Source organism: Oryctolagus cuniculus, chromosome 15 (assembly GCF_051225735.1).
Source record: "Oryctolagus cuniculus isolate XC-2025 breed Fujian yellow rabbit chromosome 15, ASM5122573v1, whole genome shotgun sequence".
In the NCBI taxonomy this organism is placed as follows: domain Eukaryota; kingdom Metazoa; phylum Chordata; class Mammalia; order Lagomorpha; family Leporidae; genus Oryctolagus; species Oryctolagus cuniculus.
In genome coordinates this window covers 69,628,868-69,649,648 of record NC_142881.1, presented here as the reverse complement: position 1 = coordinate 69,649,648, position 20,781 = coordinate 69,628,868, and the positions used below count along the sequence as shown (strand labels likewise).

The window sequence follows — 20,781 nt, the reverse complement described above, 5'->3', positions numbered from 1 at the left end:
AGGTTAGGCGACAATTAGCAGAGGGATCCCCGGCCTCAGCCCACGGCCGCGGGCGCTGCGGGGAGAGCGGGCCGGCTGGGAGGGCTGGGCCTTGGCTGCGTTCGAGGCAGGCGCGGGCGCAGCTTCCCCAGCAGCTGGTGAGCGCCCACCCTGCAGCCCCAGCCGGGGTCTCCACGGCTTTGAGCGCTGCCGGGTTCCCAGAGGCTTCGGTTCAAATCCCCACTGCACCACTTAGAGTGCTAAGAGTTCCTGAAGCACGCTGGGCCTCTGGAGACCCAGGCATTAAACTAACCTCCTCATGGGACTCGTGTGGGCAGAAATATGTATTTAAGGAGCACAGCGCCTGCACACAGCAGCCGCACAAAGCCGCAGCACTTCAAAGCCCTCGTGGCAGCTGAGTATCCTCGCCCCGGCCCTGCCGGCAACGCTGGGAGAATCAGCCTCACTGGCAGGGAAAGAACTGACTCCCGCCAGGCATGGGACTGGCCCAAGGTCACGCGGGGGATAGGCAGGCATCGGGATTTCCTGCAGCAGGAAGGAAGCCCCGGCCCAGCTCCCTGGTCCCAGGGCCCCAGGGCAGCTCATCCAGCCCTGCCACGGGGTCCCTGGGAGCTGCATGAGGGCAGCAGATGAGGCTTCCACACCACAGCAGAGACCCGGGATCTCCCAGCTGACACCTTGGGACGAAGGGTCCTGGCCCACGGAAGCATTTCTGTGGTCTCTGAATCGAGGCATGGGACAAATGGAGATTCCACAGGTCACCCTCTGTCCCAAGGCCAAGTATGCTCAACTTGGAATGCCACCTGCTGGTACCAGACGCGGGGCCAGACGACCAGCACGTACCCATCCTGGCACGGGCGGGTTCTCAGGGAGAAGGCGATGGGAAGCCCTGAGGTGTTAGGGAGAAGGAACTCTGGGGCTCCTGACAAACCCTCAACACGAGGCTCTGCCAACTCATCCCCATTGCACAGATCAGTAAACTAAGGCACAGAGCAATGGCACAAGGTCACGGAGGACAAGTGTCAGAGCCAGGGTCTGAACCCAGGTGGTGTGACCCCGGAGCCCAGGGTGTGTCCTCTCATGTGCTCGCAGGACAGAAGGGTTGGGCGGCAGCAGCACTCACATCAGCGACTGCACCCTTCTGCCCACCCAGGCCACCTCCTGCACCTGCACAAAGCTGCCAAGGCCAGGCCTGCCCCACTCCTCTGCTCTATCCCCAGCCTTGGCCCTCGTAGCCTCTCTAAAGAAAGGCCTGGTGGAAGGGGTCCCGGGACTTTGAGCAGGGGGAAGGCCCTGTCCAAGGCACAGTGAGGTCCCAGCAAAGATGGCCTGCATCCAATTGCACTCATGACAGCCAAGGTCAAGTCAAAGACACAGCGAGGGCCAGGACCCCATTGCCACATCAGGACGCAGCCGCTCCGCTCCCAAGTGTCCAGGCCAGCCACCCTGCACCCACTCCAGCACAGCTGCACACCTACCTCAGTGATCCACCAGTCACCAGTGTCCCACGTGCCGGTCAGCAGCTCGTGGCCCGGCCACCTCACTCCAGCTCCATCCTCCTGCAATGACAAGGAGGTGGTCAGGGGGTCAGCCTCCTGCAGGGACCCCGACCCTGGCCACGCTGCCAGAGCCCAGTGCTTGCGAGAAAGCAGACAGCCAGAAAAGCTGTCACCTGCCATCTGACAGGTGGGGAATCTGAAGGTGTGACCGCTGCATGGCCATGGGTGAGCTCCCGGCTCTTGGGGTTTCAGCCTCTACAAGTGTCCAAATGGGATCAGTCTCTAGGTCAAGGTTGTGGGCAGGACTCCAGGAGACATGGGCTCTTGGCTTTCATTCAACATTTAGTGAGCACCTCAGACTGTGACATGAATGGTCCCTGCCCTGGCAGGAACTCAACAAGCAGAGAATAAGAAACAAACAATTAAAAGTGGCAGCTCCCAGAGGTTCCAGGTGGCCCCTTTGGGGAAGTGTAGTTAAAGGATGAGCCCGAGACAACTGGGCCAGAATTCAGGGAACAGCATTCTGGGCAGAGGGAACAATATATGTGAAGACCGTGAATCAAGGAAAAAGGCCTGCCCTCCAGCCCCCCACCCCGGGGAGGACTTCTGAATGGGTGATGTGGCGGGTATAGTGGGCAAGGGAGGAGACAGTGTGAGCAGGGCAAGAGGCAGGGCCCATCTCGGAGAGGGTGGACTTGGACAGAAGCCACAGGGGCATGTGGGCAGCTGAGGGCCACGACTCAGGTTCAAGGTTGGGAGAGCCCTGTGGCTGCTGAGGGGAAGTGGTCTGGAGGGGACAGAAGTGGACAAGGAGGCCAGCGAGGAGGCTGCTCCAGGATCTAGACCAGAGATGGTGGTAGTGCTTGAGACACAAGCAGGAGGCATGAGTGGCAGGCCCTGCTGGTGCACTGGCCACCTAGGGGTAGGATTCTCCCTGTTGGGTGGGGTCTGGCTCCAGGGATCACCAAGAGGCCTCCCAGCATCGCCCAGGGATGGGAGCCAGGGTCCTGACTGCCGGACTTCTTGGGAACCCTGAATTCAAGTCCTGGATGTGGAGGCACCTTGCTATGTACCATCACTGTGCCTCTGTCCACGTGCCCTCCTCTAAGAAACAGAAACCACAGGGCCGGCATTGTGGTGCAGAGGGTTAAGCCACACCTGTGACGCCAACATCCCTTATCTGAGCATCAGTTCAAGTCCTGGCTGCTCCGCTTCCAAAACAGGTCCCTGCTAACGTGCCTGGGAAGGCAGCAGAAGACGGCTCAAGTATTTGAGTCCCTGTCACCCATGTGGGAGTCCTGGATGAAGAAGCTCCTCGATTCAGCCCAGCCTAGTGCTGGACATCAAGGCCATTTGGGGACTGAACCCAGAGGGAGGCGCGTGGCTAACAGCGGCAGAAGCAGTGTCTGTACCGCATGAAGCATGGGCTTCCACACACACCGGGGACTGGGTAGAGGCCTGAGACCCGGCCACACGCACTGGGCAGCCAGTGGGGGCTTTCTGGAAGCAAGGGGTGCCCATGGCTTCAGCAGGAGGCACTGAGGCTAGTGTAGGAGGCGTGGGCTAGGAATAACCAGGACACATCTCGAATCCTGGGTTTGTCCTCTTCCTAAAGGGTGTGCCTTGGACACATTTCTGAAGCGGCTTTCTGCCTCAGTTTCCCTAACTGTGGGGCGGGACTGAGGAACGAGGAGGAACTTCCCTCAGAGGCTTGCGCGTGCTATAGACGCCCTGCAGGGGCCACCACTGGACCCTAAGCCCCGAGCTCCTGCAGTCAGGCCCAGTGTCACCACCCCAGCAGAGAGGGAACGGCCCCACCTCATGACCCCGTAACTCTGCTGCTCACCTCGTGACCCCGTAACTCTGCTGCTCCCAAACTCTGCTCACCTTGGAAACCCAGCCCTGGAGTTCACGGAGCCCAGCGCCCCCATTTCATGGAGGACAAGCTGAGGCTCAGGGAGGGGTCATGCAGCCAGGCAGTGGCTGGGGCAGAATGGAATCGGCCCCGTGCCTCCCACTCCTCACAGCCCAGGCCTGGCCCAGAGGCGCGCCGGCCAGCAGAGCCACTCACAAAGAGAAAATAATTATTTTGGCAGCTGAGACGGAAGCCAGAACCGGAAAGTTCTCACTTGCTGGACAAGTGTCGCCCAGGGTCCCAGGAGTGCCGGCCGGCAATGCTGCCTCGCAGGGTGCCAGCTCATGGTGCTCACCGTGTGTCTCACAGGCCCTGGCCACCCCGGCCCCTGGTGCAAAGGGACCCTCTGAGACCAGAAAGGGGAAGGGACTTGTCCAAGGTCACACAGCAAGATGAGGGAGCTCTGGGACTGCATCTGAGACCCTGCTTTGCCAGGCGCTGCCCACCTGGGAAAGACAGTGGGATGCAGGAGGTAAGGTAGCATCCCAGGGCACACACCAGGCCCTGAGAGGTCGTCTAACTACCTAAGGTCATGCACCTGGGGAGAACACCCCTGGGCTGGGTGCATGCACAGTCTGTCCACCACACTCTGCCCAGCCTGGGAGCTGCTCAGAGCCAGATGGCAGTGCTGGGCACCAGCACACCGGGGAAGGAGGGCTCAGGAACCAGAAACCGGGGCAGGACTGTGCACGCAGAGTCGACGTCCTGCATCCCACCCTGCGCCTTTGGCCAGGGCTCGCAGCCTGTGTGGGCTGGGCCACCCGGCGAGACCAGGGAGAGAAGGCCGGAGACGCAGCGTGGCTCCCCGCCCAACCAGACCACAGGGTAAACAACGTGGGTGCGGGAGTTCCCGTTCTCTTCCTGAAACACACCAGGGATGAGGACGGGGTGCAGCCTGGGCCTCGGGGCCAGCGGTGGGTGTGGGCAGCAGAGGCCCGCCCAACATCCCCCTCCCGGGACAGGCAGCCCAGTGCTCAGAGAGCTGTCGAGCTGGCGCCCTCAGCTCAGCACTCTGGCTTCTGGGGTGGATGTGGGGCACCCGGAGGGCAGGGAAGCTTCTGACTGCATGGCAGAAGGGGCCCTGAGACAGCTGCAGGCTGAAACTCACTGGGTGCCGCCAACGGTGCAGCGGCGGCCCGGGTGCTCCAAGGGAGGAGAGGTTGCTATGTGTGGAGTGACCAGCTGGAGTGACCAGACTGAGTCTTGGACAAGGCAGAGGTCAGTGCCCCCGGTCACACTCCTCTCCACTTCCCAGCTTCCCCAGGGATCCCTTGTGCAGGGGGCACCCAGCCAAGCTGGCCTGGGGGAGAGACGCAGAAGTGGGCCAGGACTCGAGGAAGGCAGAGGGTGCCGTGCTGGCCCAGGGCTGGGGCACCGGGCCTGCAGCTAAGGGACAGGTGGTTCTCTACAGCTGTGGAGGTTGGGGTGGGGTCCACATTCTGGCTGGAGCCTTGGCTTCTGTGGTGAGGTCAGAGGCAAAGAGGGCTGGTGGAGCTCGGTTTAAATCCCAGCTTGGCTGGTATGACCATGGGCAAGGCACTTGGCCTCTCTGAGCTCCCCACCCCCTTCAGGGACTGATTCTCCCCCTGAGGCAGGGGCCAGGCTCCTGGCTCACCTGGTAGAGGCAGACGTTGGAGGGGGCATGGACTTACCCATAGACCTCCAGGAAAGGGAGGGACAACCCTGGGTGCTCTGTGGCAGGGGCCATGCCAGTGGAACCCGGGAACCTAGAGTTCTGAGCTCTCGCGCCCTGGTCTCAGCATCTCACCTTGCGCCTGGTCTCACCCACACATGTCCTGGGGCCCCTGGTGGCCACAAGGGCTCCAGCAGACTCAGGTGTCACACACAGGTGCCACAGAGTGGCAGGTGGCTCTCTGGGGAGGAGGGTAATGGCTCAAGGGCACAGTTGCCAAGTGGGAGTTCAGAACCAGTCATGTGGGCATGCACCCACGTCAGCTCCAAGCTGCGGCTGCCCTGGCTGAACTGATCTGAACTACGTCTGTTGCCACAGTGACCCTCAGTGCCTGAGGCAGACCGGGTAGCTGCTCCTATCCCCATTTCACAGACAGAACAAGTAGCTGCTGCTCTGGTGGCCAGGGTCCAGGGTCCAGGGTCCCCTCTGGCCCTGCAGAGACTGTGGAGTGGTAGGGGGTCCCCACCCCTGAGACCCGCGTGGGCCTGCATCCCCTTACGTGACCCCGTGGACAGGCCCCGTCCTCCCCGGGCGGCCAGTGCTGGCTCCAGTAGCAAGGCAAATATTTACCCCTGATGGTTATCCAAGCCTCATCCCAACGGCGGCTTCCCCGCCTCCCGCATTCCTGGAATACATGTTCCCTGACCTCACCGAGCTGGGGGCCCCGTGCAGACCAGGGGAAGCGCCAGACCCAGGCTGCAGGGCCCAGGCGGAGGCCAAGGCCCACCAGCTAGAGGACACAGTGGCCTCGGAGTGCTCCTCTGGCCACACACCCACCAGGGGAGGCTCCAGACTGTTCTTGAAGAGCAGGAGGTTGGCCAGAAAAGCACTGCCTGCCCTTGACCCCTGGAGAAGAGACCGACTGCCCTGCCGCCCGGCCCTGGGGTGGGGGGTGGATCTGGGGGCTATGCCATGTACCCCCAAATCTGTGGGTCAGGGCTCTTGTCACCAGGGTTGAGGGCCTTACACTCACTGCTAACCTCTCTCTCTCCCTCTCTTTCATACACACACACACACACACACACACTCAGCCCGCCACCAACACGGCAGGTCCTCCCTCTGCCAATCCCAGCAGCTCCCACCGCCTCCCTCCATCCTCGCACTCCCTACCATCGGGGATCTGTGAGGTCCCCCTTCCAGACCAGAGAGCACACAGCCGGAAGTGGCAGACATGAGCTACAGCACCCAACCACGCTCAACAGCCCTGCAGCTTATGCCTCACCACGTAAGCCAGGGCCAGGGCTCCAGCCAGAATGGGGACCCCCACCCCCGCAGCTGTAGAGAACAGCTGGCCCCTTAGCTGCAGGCCTGGTGCCCCAGCCCGGCCAGCACAGCACCCTGTCCCCCCAACCCCCACTGTGCTCCACCCCTGGGAACTCTCAGCCCATCTTTCCAAAGGACCACCTCCTCCAGGCTGCCTTCCCTGACAGTTCCCCCTCCCCAAGTGATCGTTCCTCTCGCTGAATTTCCAGAACACTCTGACATTCTTTTTTCCCGTGCACAGTTAAAACTAGATGCCTGGTTATCTCTTTAGCCATGAAGGCAGGAACCTTATGCTCCCCATTGCAGATGCAGCAGATGCCCAGGGACTCGGGCAGCCTGAGTACCTCCTCTGAGAACAGTGACTGCAGGTGGCCTCGAGGAACGGGTAAGAAAGACACTGAGCAAGCTGGCGGTACAGGGTTTAGGGACCTCAGCATCACAAGGCTCCCTCAGTTAGCCAGCCCTGTCTCCCCTTCCTGCGCGAAGGCGTGGAGGAGCTCCAATGCCTGCTACCCCAGCCCAGGGAAGTCCAGGCCGCCCGGACACAGCCTCAAAGCTCCCCAGCCTCCTCTCTCTGGGTAGGATTCTCCAAGTAGGCTTGGGCAGGGGCAGCCTGGCTGCGTTTAGCCAACCTGAGCCAGGACAGTGCAAGTCTGGCAAGCCCGGACCATGGGGAGTCGGGCCAGCACCTGCAGCTGGGCTCTCCTGGGTACCTCCCCGTGCAGAAAGAAGACCCTGGTGCAAACCCGGGCCACAGCCTGGTACCCTGGCAGGGCAGAGAGTGGGTGCTGGGGAAGGGGGGCACTCAGAGCTGCTCCCCACCCACCTAACATCTCAGAGACTTGGATTCCTCATTTGTAAGTGGAAGTGGGGGCTATAAACTGACTTCCAGGAGCCCTTCATTCATTCATTCGTTCGTTCATGCCCCTCTCGCTACTAGTGGCAGTGCCTGCTGTGTGCCAGGAAAGGAAAGGTGGGGAGGGCGGGATCAAGGCCATGATGCACTGCCCAGGGCGTGCACACTCCTTGTGGTGAGGTGGGTGATTCTAGGAGAGCCAGGGACCTGTGGGTAGAGTGCTGGGGAGGGGTGCCCAGCAGAATGGGGCTTGGGTGCAGGAGGGCACCCCTCCCAGGCAAAGGCCCAGGTCTGCCCGGAGGGAGGTTGCAGGGCAAGCGCTGAGGGCTGAAGACAGAGCCGCAGGTGGCTTCAGGGAGCAGGGACCGCTGCAGGCACAGGCCGGGCCCTGTGCACAGCCCTCACCCCCTCTTCCCATCTCAATGTGCTGTGTCTCCGAGGCCACGCTGGAGCGGCACCCTGTCCAGAGATGTCTGCTGGAGCTGGGAAGTCCTTGGCTACTTGGTGAGCCTCACCCAGGCCTCCCAGCTTGACTTCTGCCCACCCCTGCCACTTGGCGTTGGGCTTCCGCAAAGAAACAAGCTGAGGCCAAGGGGGAAGGGACTATCCCAGGTCACACAGCAATAAATGGGGGCACTAGGATGGGGGACTGGCTGGGGACTATGAGTCTGCCTTAGATCCCCGTCTGGGAAAGGAAAGGGAAGGCGAGGCTCGCCTCTGGCCACAGCAGCTGCTGACCGCCCCGACCAACGCCTCCTAACAACCAGAGAGAGGCCTTTGGCCCACTCTCCCCAGAGGAGGAGGACAGGGTCTCCCCACTCCCCATTTCATCAAAGGGACAACTTCTCCTCTCATCAGGGAACACGGGGGCAGCACCGACTGATGGCACACAGTGGGGCTCGGGGTTCTGCGGGACGAGACTTCAAGCCTCGAGACTTACTGGCCTGTGTGGTTGATGCCAGGCAGGGAACTTCACTTCTCTGGCCTCAGTTTGCTCATCGGAAAAACGGGGATAACTAGAGGACTTGAGAGGACCACGTAGGGGCTGTCACCGTCACCACTGGCTCAGGTTTGCTGCTGAGTCACATTCACATGTGGCTTCCTGCCCGAGGTGGAAGCGCGTGTCCCCACGTCACAGAGAGACCCAGGATGGTTCCTGCTCTCAGGCCCCGCCTGGGGCTGACTTGGGAGCAGGCCTGGTGGATCCTCACCAGGAGAGGGGCCCCCACCTCCCATTGCACCGAAACAGTCAGAGGTGCTGAGTACCCTCCAAGGGAAATTGTGCCAGGGGCTCCCTTCCACGCCCTCCATTTCCGGAGGCCATGGTCTTGCTCAAAGTGGTACTTGGGTTGGAAATGGCCAAACCAGGGCCCCTGCACCCACTCTTCCCAGCTAAAAACCTCCGTCCACTCCTAGGATGGCTGCCTTCCACCCAGCCCTTCTGCCTGTCAGCAGGGTACCCATCCCCACTCAAGTGCCCTCAACCTCAACTGCCCTGCTGCTGGGGCTGGCATTGTGGTACAGCGGGTTAAGCCACCACCTGTGACAGCGGCATCCCCTGTCAGAGTGCCGTGTTGAGTCCTGGCTGCTCTGCTCCCAGTCCAGCTCCCTGTTAATGCCCGGGAAAGCAGCAGAAGATGGTCCAAGTACTGGAGCCCCTAGTACCAATGTGGAAGACCTGGGTGGAGCTGCACGCTCCTGGTTGATGGAAACTCTTCTCTCTCTCTCTCTCTCTCTCTCTCTCTCCTCTCTCTCTCTCCCCTCTCTCTCTCTCCTCTCTCTGTCTTTCCCTCTCTCTGTCACTTTGCCTTTCAAGTAAACAAATATTTAAAAACATACGTAGGCCGGCACCGTGGTTCACTAGGCTAATCCTCCGCCTGCGGCGCCGGCACACCGGGTTCTAGTCCCGGTTGGGGCGCCGGATTCTGTCCCGGTTGCCCCTCTTCCAGGCCAGCCCTCTGCTGTGGCCAGGGAGTGCAGTGGAGGATGGCCCAGGTGCTTGGGCCCTGCACCCCATGGGAGACCAGGAAAAGCACCTGGCTCCTGGCTCCTGCCATCGGATCAGCGCGGTGCGCCGGCCGCGGCGGCCATTGGAGGGTGAACCAACGGCAAAGGAAGACCTTTCTCTCTGTCTCTCTCTCTCACTGTCCACTCTGCCTGTCAAAAAAAAAAAAAAAAAATACGTAAATAAAAGCAAGGTTTTTAAAAACATCTCCTGCTGTGTTACTGGGGCCTGCAGAGCCCAGAGGAGTCCCAGGAGGTCCCTGAGGAGTCCCGAGTCTGTCACCTACAGAGGAGGGGACGCAGCTTAGAGAGGAGTGGGCCAGGCCCAGGCTGGCACCAGAACCAGAGCCGCTGTGCTGTGGGAGGTTGGACTGAGGAGCCAGGGGCTTCAGTCCCTGCCCACGAGCGGGGCACGTGTTCCCTGGGGGCTCAGTTCCTTCATCTGGGGCTCACACTGGCTGGAGGGTCAGAGGTGCTGACGTCACACCCACGCTGGCCGCAGGAAGGGCAGGAAGCTGCAGGGCAGGGGGCACTGTTGGTGGCACAGGCAAACGGCCCGGCACTGAGTGTTCCCAGTGACCCTCTGCCTGGGCCGGGACCAGCCCCAGGGGTCACGTTCCTCAAGCAGGCATCCCTCTGGGTTTCAGGCCACACGCAGGCCTGGCCAGTCTGCAGCGATGGCCGAGGCCCAGAATTAGAAACTCTGGACAAAGGAAAGCGGTGTTCTTGCTGGTGGGGGGTGGGGGTGGGGTTCTGAGCAGGGGCCCTAATGTTCCCCCAAGCCTGGACAAATCCCCAGCTCTGCTGCTCACAGCCCACATGGCCTTAGCCAAGTCACTGTGCCTCCCCTGCCTCAGTTTCCTCAATGGTACAGTGGGGAGGGAGAAGGTTTAAGGGGGCAAGGGAATGGCCATAAGCTGGGCCCACCAAGGGCAGCCAGAGGTGTCTACAGGGCTGCTGGAAAGCCAGGCAAGGAAGAGGCTTAGGGGCGTGCTGACCATCACACTTCATTCCACAGCCTGTCCCAGGACACTGCCCCAACTCAGGCTCTCAGGGACATTGTCTACATGGAGGCATGGCTCAGTCCTGCCTTTGAACCTGGCCGAGGGCAAGTGCCTCCCCAATCCTTGAAGCCTCCATCTGTCCATCTGCTGGGCAGGGAGTGTGGGAGGCTATTGCAGGACACTGTGGAGCACGCGGCCAGGCCTCGAAGGTCCCTGTTCTGTGCCACACACTGCCTGCCCTGGCTGGCCAGCCCTGTCCAAGCCAGCATACACACAGAGACCCAGTCCGAGGCACTGCCCAGCTGGGGCCAACAGAACAGGCTTATGCTGCCCCTTTATTCTCGCTTGGGTCTGGGGTCTCCCTTGTTCTTTACAGAAAAGGGGCTCTCTTAGGCTGGGTGGGATTCTCAGGGGGGCCGTCACTCACCTTCCCACCCATTCCTTGGACTGAAAGAAGTCACCCCCAGGGGCGCTCGGAGGGGCCCAGGCCAGCCCCTGGGGCAGGGTGTCTCTTCCTGTTGCCATAGCACCCACGCCTGAGCCTGCAGGTGAAGGAGCCCTGGAACGTGTGCTGGACAGATAAGTGAGCAGCGATGGCCGGACTCAGCCCAACTCAAAGATCAGAGACGGAGGCAGCTGACCCTCGCACAGTGCATCCTCCTTAGCACGGTGGCCGTCCCAGGCCCCATTCTGATGGACGCTGCTTACATATGTGGATCCACCCAGTCCCTAGCAACTCTGTAAAGGGGATTGTGTTACCCCTGTTTCACGGAGGCCCAGAGACGGGGTGTCACTTGCCCGCTGTTAGCAAGTAGCAGAGCTGGGCTCAGAGTGAGCTCCGAGCTCCAGCATGCACAGGCTGGTTCACGCAGCGGCCTGAGTCTCAGACCCTCCACCGAACCCGGCACGGAACTTTGGGTGGGTGGAGAGGCCACATAGGAACCCGACGCAGCTGGTCTGGGGTGCATCATCTTTCCGATCTCACCTGTGGCCAGGGCTGAGAGCACTTGGTCAGCCCGGCCCTGCTCTGGCATCGGGAACCCTGGCTTGGGGAGGGGGCACCCACCTGGGCCGAGGAGCCTGCCTTTTCCATCCCTGGACTGGGGCTCTTGGAAACACTGCACACACACCCCCGGCTGAGCAGCCCGCAGGGCCCCGCTGTGGGTGGGGGAGCGAGGCAGGCAGGCTCAGCCAGCCGCCCGATGACACACAGGCGCAGCAATTCCTGACTCATGGCCACCCATCCCGTGACTCCACCCACGGCCAGTGCCCCCACCCTGGCTCGTACCCCACAGCCCGCTGTAGCCTCCAGTTCCCGCCCCTGTAGGAGCAGAAAGCCACAGAGGGAGGAAGGAGCCGGAGGGCCCCACCCAGGGCTGAGTGGGAAACCCAGACAGCCCCGCGCTGCGGGACCCAGGCACACCCCGAGGGGGAGGCACGGGGTGCGGCACCAGCATTCACTCAGACCCCTGCTGGGAGTCTGCCCTTCCGCAGCAGGGACACTGGGGCCTGCCCCAGCCCAGGGTGGCTCACACCCATCTGGGCCAACTTTCTTCACCACGTGACTCCTTGAGCCAGGGCCTGGGCTTGGGTGCGAGTGCCAGGCGTGCCTGCTGCCAGCTCCTCTCCCGGCATCCACTTCTCCATGGAAGATCTCAGGCCTTCCTCCCACCATTGCCTGCGAGGTCGAATGCAGCTGCCAGGGTGCCTCTGCTCCTGGGGCCCGGACTCCCAGGGAAAGGCAGCAGGGGTCAGGCACTGGGCTCCCGAATCTCCAGGGGTCCTCACTGTAGCCTCTGAGTAGCCCGCTGGACAGAGGCAGACACTGTGGTTCACAGGCGCTGTAAGCTAGCACACTCGTGTCTGAGCGGTCACCATAGCACAGGGGAGGGGCTGGGCCACACAGGCACAGGGTCTCCATGTTGCTGACGAGCTTTCTACTGGCCCACGAGCTCCAGGTGGCCTCCTGGTCTGTCTTAAACCATGCAAGGTCACAACTACCGGACCTGGTCCCCTCGGTCCCGACCCTCGCCTTGGCCCCCTTGGGGACACGGTCAGCACTCTGGGCTGCTGCCTGTGGCTGGTCACGCTGGCTTGCAGAGGTGAGCCATGAGTCTAGGGGCTCCCACCAGGAAGGAGGAGGACGGGGGCTTCTTGGCACTGCCCCTAACCTGGCTTCTGGACCACAGGCCTGCTCACCACCCACCTGCCCGAGTGGTGCAGACAGCTGGGTCTGCCGCGTGTCCCAGCTCCTCCCCAGGAGCCTGTCCTAAACTCTTTATCCACGGGCTGCTCGGCTGGGGAGAGCATCTTCTTCCCCCATGTTCTGCAGACAAGGCCCAGAGTGGGACAGTGACCTGCCCAAGTGCACCAGCATGCCAGGGCCAGTGCTGGACTAGAAGTCAGGTGTCGGGGCCCCTAGGCATAGTCCTTCTAGGAGGACACTCCTGCCAGGCTCCCTCCTGGTCACTGTGTAGGAGGGGAATTATCAGGGGTGTGGGGGAGGGGAGGGGTGTGGGCCACCCACGGCAGGGTGTCAGGGCCAAGCAGCACGGGAGCCTGAGGCCAGTGCTTCCTTTCCCAAGAGGCAGGATTCCTGGAGGCAGCTCCCACAGGAATGGGAGAAGCACCAGCCTCGGGAAACACAGGGTGGGACAGAGGCGGTGCCTGGGCAGGGCTTCCTGTTGGGGGACGGCCCTCCCCGAGGCCGGGTGACCTGTGCGGCTGTGACCCTGGGGCCAGGCCAGGGCAGCTTGAGCCTCATCCCTGGCTCAGGCCCAGGCCACCCCAAGTGTCTTACTCCAGCCAGCCCCAGCTTCCTGTCCCACAGGCCCCACCCAGCTCAGGGGAGACGGAGCACCCACAGAGCCCTCCTCACAAGTGCCAATGTTTTCGGGGGCCAGGAGTGAGCCTTGGTGGCCTGTGACCTCTGACCTCCAGGCCTCCAACCACTTGTTTACCAGGATGAGGCCTTGACAAAAGTGCCGCTGGGGTTCCTTCCTGCAGTGGGGTCATGGGACTCGGCCCTGCTGGTGGGGTCACTCCGGGCAGGGGAAAGGGGGCCCACTGGAGGCCTCAAAGGCTACACTTCCTAGTGGTCTGCGCTCCTCCTGTGGGTGTGGCATCCCATCCCCCATGCCAGGGACCTGGAGGAAGACCCCTTCATACACCTCTGGCACTGCATGCCTGTAGCAGGGGTGTGGTGGGAGGGGAGCGTGGCAAGGCCACCGCGGCCTCTGGGTGGCCCACCCCATTCCTTCTGGCCTCCGGAGCTGGGGTGTGCCCGTGATAGGCTGGGGGTTGTGGGAGTGGAGAGGGTGGCGGCCTGGCACAGTGAGGGACAGATTTGAACAGAGGCCTTCGGTCCCCGAGGGCACACGCTATCCCACACCTCTACCCCGACTGCTCGGCAAATAGGCAGCTCAGAACGTGAGCGGGTGACACAGCGGGCCTCAGGGCCCAGCCTAGGCCAAAGCCTCTCCTGGCTCAGTACTGGAGACACAGATGGGAGGGGGCTGAAGTCTGAACAGGGCCCGGCCTCGCCACAGTCACCCCGGAGAAAGGGACGGAGCTGGGACCCAGGCCTCCTGCCTGCATCCGGGCAGCCCTGGGGCCTCCACTTGCAGGCAGACTCACCACACAGTCCCTCCGGGCCCTGGGGCTCTTGCTGGGCAGGTAGGAAGGCGGTGGGCTCTGCTTGGGCAGGACCGCCTTCAGCCCCGCCCCTGGGACTCACGTCACTTGTCCAGATGACCCCAGTCAAACAGGCCTGCCTGAATGGAAGCTGTGGAAGGTCTGTGCTCTGCTAATCTCAACCCCAGCCTCACCCAAGTCCTGGCACATTGCAGGCGCTACAAATCTGTTGGATTCATCAGTGGCTCGAGGGATGCACGGGAGGGGCTGAGGCCAGGGCTCGGGACAGTCCAGGGTCACAGCAGGGGCGCTTGCGTCCACGCACGCCTCTCTATCTGCTCCAGAAGCTGCTTCTGGGCACCCCCGGTCACGGCATGCTTGCCCTCTGCTTCAAGAACGGGAGGAGGCTCTGTCATCGAGCCCAGAGCTGCCCTTGTCTTCAGGAGAGGTGAGCAGGGGACACAGGTCTAGGGAGTGCAAACAAAGAGGGCCGTCCCCCCCCACCCTACCCCCCCCCCCCCCCCCCCCCCCGCCTAGGCCGGGGGCCTGAGAACTCCAGGACTTGGCTCTGGGCTCCATGCTGCCCATAGTCATTCTCGTTTCCACGGCTGGCGCCGGGGGGGCCCCCCTCTCCCATGGGTCTGTGTTGCAGCTCCCGGCTGCAGCCGGCCTGAACTGCTTACTTAGACAAATAGGGAAGGAAGCGGCCACGTGACTCCTAAGGTTTCCTTGACCAGACACACACACACACACACACACACACACTCGCTGCAGGTCAGGTAGTCACGTGGCCCAGCAGAGCAGGGGCTGGGCCAGGCTGGGTCAGGACAAGTGACTGGGCTGCCCTTCTGCACTTAGCGGAATACCCTCTCCAAACACTCACTTTCTGCTTGCTGGGCCTGCCTGCACTCCACAGAGGGGAAGCTGGGCAGGGAAAGGGGGCAGCCTTGGTCTGGGGTTTTCTTTCTGCCCTCTCCACTCAGAGGGCAGATGTCCACCAGGAAACTGGCCCCCTGGCCGCTCCCTGGCTCCCTGAGGGCAGGGAGCACTTCAAAGCCCGGTGAGGAGGCTGGGGACCCTGTGTGCACCAAGAAAGGCCACAAGGACGGGGGAGGCGCGGCCGAGATCCCCAGAGGGAGTGAGTCCTCCCTTGGGGGCAGTGGCGACAGCAGCCCACTGACCGGCTCCAGGCTCTGACACAGGCACAGGCACAACCTGAGGGTGGCAGCTAGTAAGGGCCGCGGTCAGGATCTGAACCCACCCAACGCAACTCCAGAGTCCGCATCTTCTGCTGGAACTCCACCATCCTGCCGTCCCACGGGCTGCTCCCCCAGCTGTGGGGCCAGGCCTTGGTCTCTCCTGGGGCCCCAGGCCCCTGACCCATTTCAGCCAGCCCCAGGAAGCAGCCCGCTATGCTCTGAGCTCTATGCCAGCTCTCGGGTGGACAGGTGGAGAATGAGGAAGTGGGGGCTGAAGGGATGGAGGAGGAAGGAAACTCGGGGAGGGGAGGACTCTGGGGGGCACTAATGAGGGGAGAGAACTCCAGAGGGGGGCCAGGAGGTGCAGCAGGACCCAGAAAGATCAGGAGAGGAAGAGGAAAAGGGGGGGGGTGGTGCTAGAGGGAGACACCATGTCAGAAGGAGACGCGAGGCAGAAGGATGGCAAGGGGGAGAGGGCAGAAGATGGAGGGGTGGGTGGGCGGAGCCACAGACAAGCGGGGAGCAGGCAGAGAGACAGCCAGGCAGGGGGCGGCAGGGAGGGAGGCGGCCTTGGAAAACCGAGAGAGACAGAGGGAAGGCGAACCCGCCCACCGAACATTAAATACCTAACAGGAGATGACAAATCAAATGGGAATTACTGCGGTAAAAACATAATTAGAAACTTGATTGAAGTTAAACAGAATTTACATAACACTGCAAATTAACTTTACACGGAAACTATTCACTGGCAAGGCAATGAAAAGGCATTTCATTAGTAATCTATATTTAAACAATAGGCACAATGGAGCCTCCTCACGCGGAGCTGGGTGCCTTCACCCAGAGCCGGCGTGCTGAGCCAGGACCCAGTGCCCTGGGAGCTCCACGCGGAAGTGGGCGGAGCGAGGGGCGGGACTCCTGCACCTGCTGGTGGGGGGAGGGTGCGGCGCTGAAGGACCAGATGGTGCCACTTCCGCCTGTGACTTGCTGTGTGGCTTGGGGTGAGTGTCTTACCTTCTCTGGGACTCTCACCTACACAGAGGCGGTTTGCAAGTGTGGACAATGCTAGGACAGCCTGGAGAGAGGGGAGGGAGGCGGCAGGCCTGGCTCAAAGCTCCTCTCAGCGGTGCCAACACGCAAGCTTGTTCCCATCTAGCCCTGGTTTACCTGTCTGTTCGTGGAGATCAGTCTGGCCAGCCGGTCGTGACCGAGGCAGTGGCAGGATTTAGGGAGAGGACAGTGGAGAGAGGCTTAGAGGGAAGTGAGCCTGAAGGCATGGGATTACCTGTGCATCCAGCTGGCACTCTAATTAGATTACCTGTGGCTCCTGCCACAGGCCTGTCACAGAGCCATGCATCACAGGAGCGGCTTCCGCAGGCTCCCCTGGTCCCCCGTGCACAGCCAGAGGGGCCCCCTCTCCTAACTCTGCCCTGGGGAAGGGGCTCACCACGTCCCCAGGGGGCTCTACCCACTTCTCTGTGTAGGGAAGTCTCCGGAGCCTTTGCCTGCACAGTAGCCCAGGTGGCTCCCGCACCGTGTCGGGGTGCCAACAGTGTTCCCTGCTACACTACAAGTTTCTGTTTCTTTCCCAGTCCCCACCACCCCACTGGACTGCCAGTTCGTGAATCCCGGGGACCCCCTCTCTGTCGTCATCTCTGGACATCCTGCTCTGAGCCCTGCCCTTAGCACAATGCAGGTGCTTAGCAAAGGCTGGCTGGTGCCCAACTGCTCAAGAAGTCTTCCTGGGGAGGAGGCCCTGGAGCGGGGTCTGGGCCCAGGGCAAGGACGTGATGGCACCCAGCATCTGTGTTCCTGAGGGAGGGGGGAGGAGGTCAGGGTCAGATCTCAGAGGAGGGCGACAGCTCAGCAGTCCCCGAGCGTCTGGGGGCCCTAGCCTGTGCCTTGCCAGCACAGGGCAGCTGCAGGTCCCAGTTCAGTCTGCTGGGGGTGACAGAGCTGCAGCTGCAGCCCAGACTGAGCTGCTGGACAGGAAAGGGGTATGCCCGGGAGCTAAGGCAGGGAGCAGGCTCGGGGGCACACCTGCCCAGCAGTGTCCCGCCCAGCCTGCCTCTCGGCCCAGAGCGGAAGCTGCTCAGAAGACTAAGGGAGACGGATGGATGGAAGGACTAAGACAGAGATGGAGTGAAGGAAGAGGCAGAGTGGGAAATAGAATCTCGTACACTCATACACATACACACACACACCTGCACACTCTCTCACACACACACACACACACACATAGTTCCCTGCCAGAGGCTGAGCGCTCCTCCACCTGCTGGGTGGGCAGCTCTGACACAGCCACTGAAGGGACCAGGGACCCACACGGTGCACTTAGGAACTGGATAGGGAGCTGCCTGGGGCCCTTCCCCGACAGGCCACCACCCTGAGACAAGCGCCCCAGGCAAGTGGAGGTCCCTTGGGCCCTGGAGCCCCAGAGGGAAGGACAGAGTCAGAAGAGCCAGGAGGAACTTCTCCAAAGAAAGGGTAAGAGTGAGCAAATTTCATGGCGAGAGGCTCAGCTGGGGCTGGGAGGCAACAGGGAGGCTGGGACCCGGGCTCACCCACAGCCTGGCTGGACATCCGCAGGCCCTGCTCCTGTGTGGCCGGGGGTGGGAGGAGGACACTCTGCTCCCTCCTCCCTCCCTCCCATGCCTCGTTTATGGAGCCTCTGAGCCTCTGTGTGTGTCGTTCCCTCTGCCCGCAGTGTCCTTCCCCACTTCACCCCGGCAGCACCTTCCTGGTCACTCAGAGCCAGCACACGCTGTTCTGCTCCCGCACGTCCTTCACTGCCCCCTCGTCGGTGGCCCTCCCACTGAGGCCTGGATGCACCGTGACTCAGAGCCCGGCTTCTGACCCTCTGTGTCCACTCCCGAAGTGACTTCATCAGCTTTGGGCTTGCCGCACCATCCGTGTGCGACATCTCCCAGACTGATGCCTCCAGCCAGGACCTCTCTCTGCCTTCCAGACACATCCATCCGGCCGCTTGCTCAGCCTCTCCACCTGCATGTCTCAAAGGCGTCCCGAGCTCCACGCGTCAAAGCAGCTCTCCCTGGCCATTCCCCCTGGCGCCCCAGTCCCTCCTGGCTCCTGTCCCGAACCCAAGAGCCTTCCTCGACCGTGCCCACTCTTCTTTATGCTCCACTTCCATTCCACCAGCAAGTCTGTCTGCCAGGTCTCCAGAACACACTTAAACTCCATGGCTTCTCGCTTCTTTGCTGCCAACCCCCATCCAAGCCCCCAGCACCTCTACCTGGACCGGACACCAGCTGGCCAGCCATCTCTGACTTCACCTCCTGCCCTGGCCTCCCAGCAGCCCCAAGGCCCCTGCTGCTTCTTTGAACTTGAGTGCTTCTCTGCCCTCTCCCACACACAGTGCGTTCAGGGATGAGGTCAAATGCCACCTGCAGAAGCCCTCCTTGGCCACCCCTGTCCATGAACACCTGGGTTCCTCCTCTGAGAACGTGGCGTCAGCTGACTACTGCACGTTCATTTTCTGTGTGTTGGTTGTTGTCTCCTCATGAGGACGTCAGCAGCACGCGGGCAGGGAGTCTGGTCTGTCTGATCCCTTCCTGGGTATCCCAGCTCGAGAGCTCCTGCCACGGGGATTCTCTCAGTCAACGGTTGGGGAATGAACAAACGAACAAGGCCCCTTCCTCTTTCTTGAACAATTGCCTGCAGAATCAGCAGACGGCCCCTCCCTGCAGCCTGTGCAGACGCCACACAGGCCTTGAGCACAGGCCTTGTGGAAGGGAGTACAGGACCCGGCATCGGCCTCCCTCACGCCAGCTGCCCTCCCAGCAGAAGCCTGGGTCTGCTCCATCTTCAAAACCAGCCCGTAGTGCAGGCCTGGCCTGCTGCAAGACTCAGTGAGTGTTGGACATGGGCTCCGTGAGGGAATGCTGGTTAGGTGAATGGGTGGACGGATGGACAGATGACCCATGGGTAGATGACGCATGGGTGAGCCTGTGGGGTTACAGAAAGGGTGGCTCAGTGAGTGAGTGCATGAACAGACAGAAGGTGGGTGGGTAGAGAGACGGTCGGGTGAGTGGATGGACGATGGGTGGGAGGAAGGGTGGGTCCCGCCACAGGCACCCAATCAAGAACGGGGCTGCATGGGAGCAACAGCAGACCCTGTCGGGGGAAGCTGGGTGAGACCAGTGCGATGCAGCCACGTGTGGACGCTGGCAGGCCAGCTGGACCCAGCACAGCTGCTCTGAGCTCGCTGGGGGAGACTGGTGGGTGCGTTCGTCTCCCAGGCCTTGATTTCCTGGTCCGAGAACACAGATGAAGATTCCTGCCCAGAGCTGCCAGGGAGAGCAGAGCCACAGCTCCAGTGCCATCCACCCCAGAAAATCCCTTCTTCCCAAGCCCTGCCTGGTCCTGCTGACCTGTGGGCCTTATCATGCTGCACCCACAAGGGTTGGGTCGCCTGGCTTCACCCCCAGAAGTCAAGCTGAGCCAAGCTGCTAACATGGCTTAATCCCAAACAACAATCAGACACAACGGATTCACAGAGTCTTTGAGAACTGGAGAAAGTGGAGGCCTGGGGCGAGCGCCCATTTCAGACAGACAAACTGATGTCCAGAAGCACTCAGGTGACACGGACACCATGTGAGGAGGGCCCGACAGCTGCATCAGCTGAGATGGGCAGAGGGGTGACAACCCTCAGCTCTGGTCCAGCCCCAGCATGATCCACTCGCCCGCCTCTGTCCTGTCCAGGTTTTGCACAACACAGCCCGGCCACCAGGGCACGGGTTGGGTGTTGGGGGCCTGGCGTTACCTTTCCGGGTCTGGCAGCTCAGTGACTGATGGCAGCTCCTCTCCTCACACCCCTTGCAGCATTAGTCTGATGTCACCAGGCCTCCTCCTCTTCCTCCTGGGCACACAGGGGACAGACGGGACACACGTGAGCAGCCAGGGACACAGCCAGCCAGCCACTCCCTCCCACCTCTGTCCCGCCACTGGGCCAATCTCAGTGGACTCTCAGGCCACTTAAGCAGGCCAGAGATGCCTGATTTATCAGAGCTGGCTGCTTCTTCCCCGCCCAGCCACACTCCAACAAGCGAGCCAACTCCTCCTAGAGGGATTTTTTTTTTTTTTTTTTAAGATCTAAGTTTGGCTTCTTCTGCAGCTTGGGGGCTTCGTGTTGTCTTTCCGTTCTTGGTGAGAAAAGCAGAAAGCCACGGCTCCCTGGGCAGCCCCCAGGCAGGGCGACAGGGAGAGGCTGTCGGGGGGTATTTTTAGCCTGGCATACGAAGCTCTTTCTGGTGTGCCCTCGAATGGTGCCTGGCTTCGGGGAATTATCTCACACAGCCGGCCTGCAGTCACCTCCAGAGTCACTCGGTGACCCCTGCCTGATTCTCCCCTCCATCTGAATTGCTTGCCAGAGCTGTGTCCAACACGTGGAGCCATTTTACGTGTGTGCAGACCACCGAGGGAAAACTGGCTCAGCCCTGCCTCGCCCGCCGGCCAGAGTTTAGGGCGGGCTGCTTAGTCTCAGCTGGAAGGAGGAAGCTCAGAAACAGAGCTGAGAGCAGACAGGGCCCTGGTGGCTTCATCTGTGTTCTCAAACTTCAGGCCTTCTCCCAGGCCCTCAGGATTTTTGGTTGGAGCTGAGTCCAACCTGGAGAATGATGTCACTGAAATTCACCTTTACTTTAAATCCCTCTATTTTTTTTTGTTAGCCCCAATTAATCTGGCCTTGTCCAAAGCTATCAC

At 61.5% G+C, this 20,781-nt stretch overlaps 1 protein-coding gene across 4 annotated transcripts in view; it reads right to left on the bottom strand.

Annotated features, from left to right (window-relative positions):
- The window catches only part of ZMIZ1 (zinc finger MIZ-type containing 1), a 215,081-nt gene that overhangs the window by 132,271 nt on the left and 62,029 nt on the right, over positions 1-20,781 (bottom strand). For 3 of the 4 annotated variants that reach the window (XM_070057907.2, XM_070057911.2, XM_051831554.3), the window contains exons 3-4: positions 19,844-19,939; positions 1,479-1,559 (exon numbers count right to left, since the gene is read on the bottom strand). The gene's annotated coding sequence lies outside the window, so the exon portion shown is untranslated. The remainder of the gene's footprint in view (positions 1-1,478; positions 1,560-19,843; positions 19,940-20,781) is intronic. The other variant, XM_070057908.2, reaches the window with a different exon arrangement.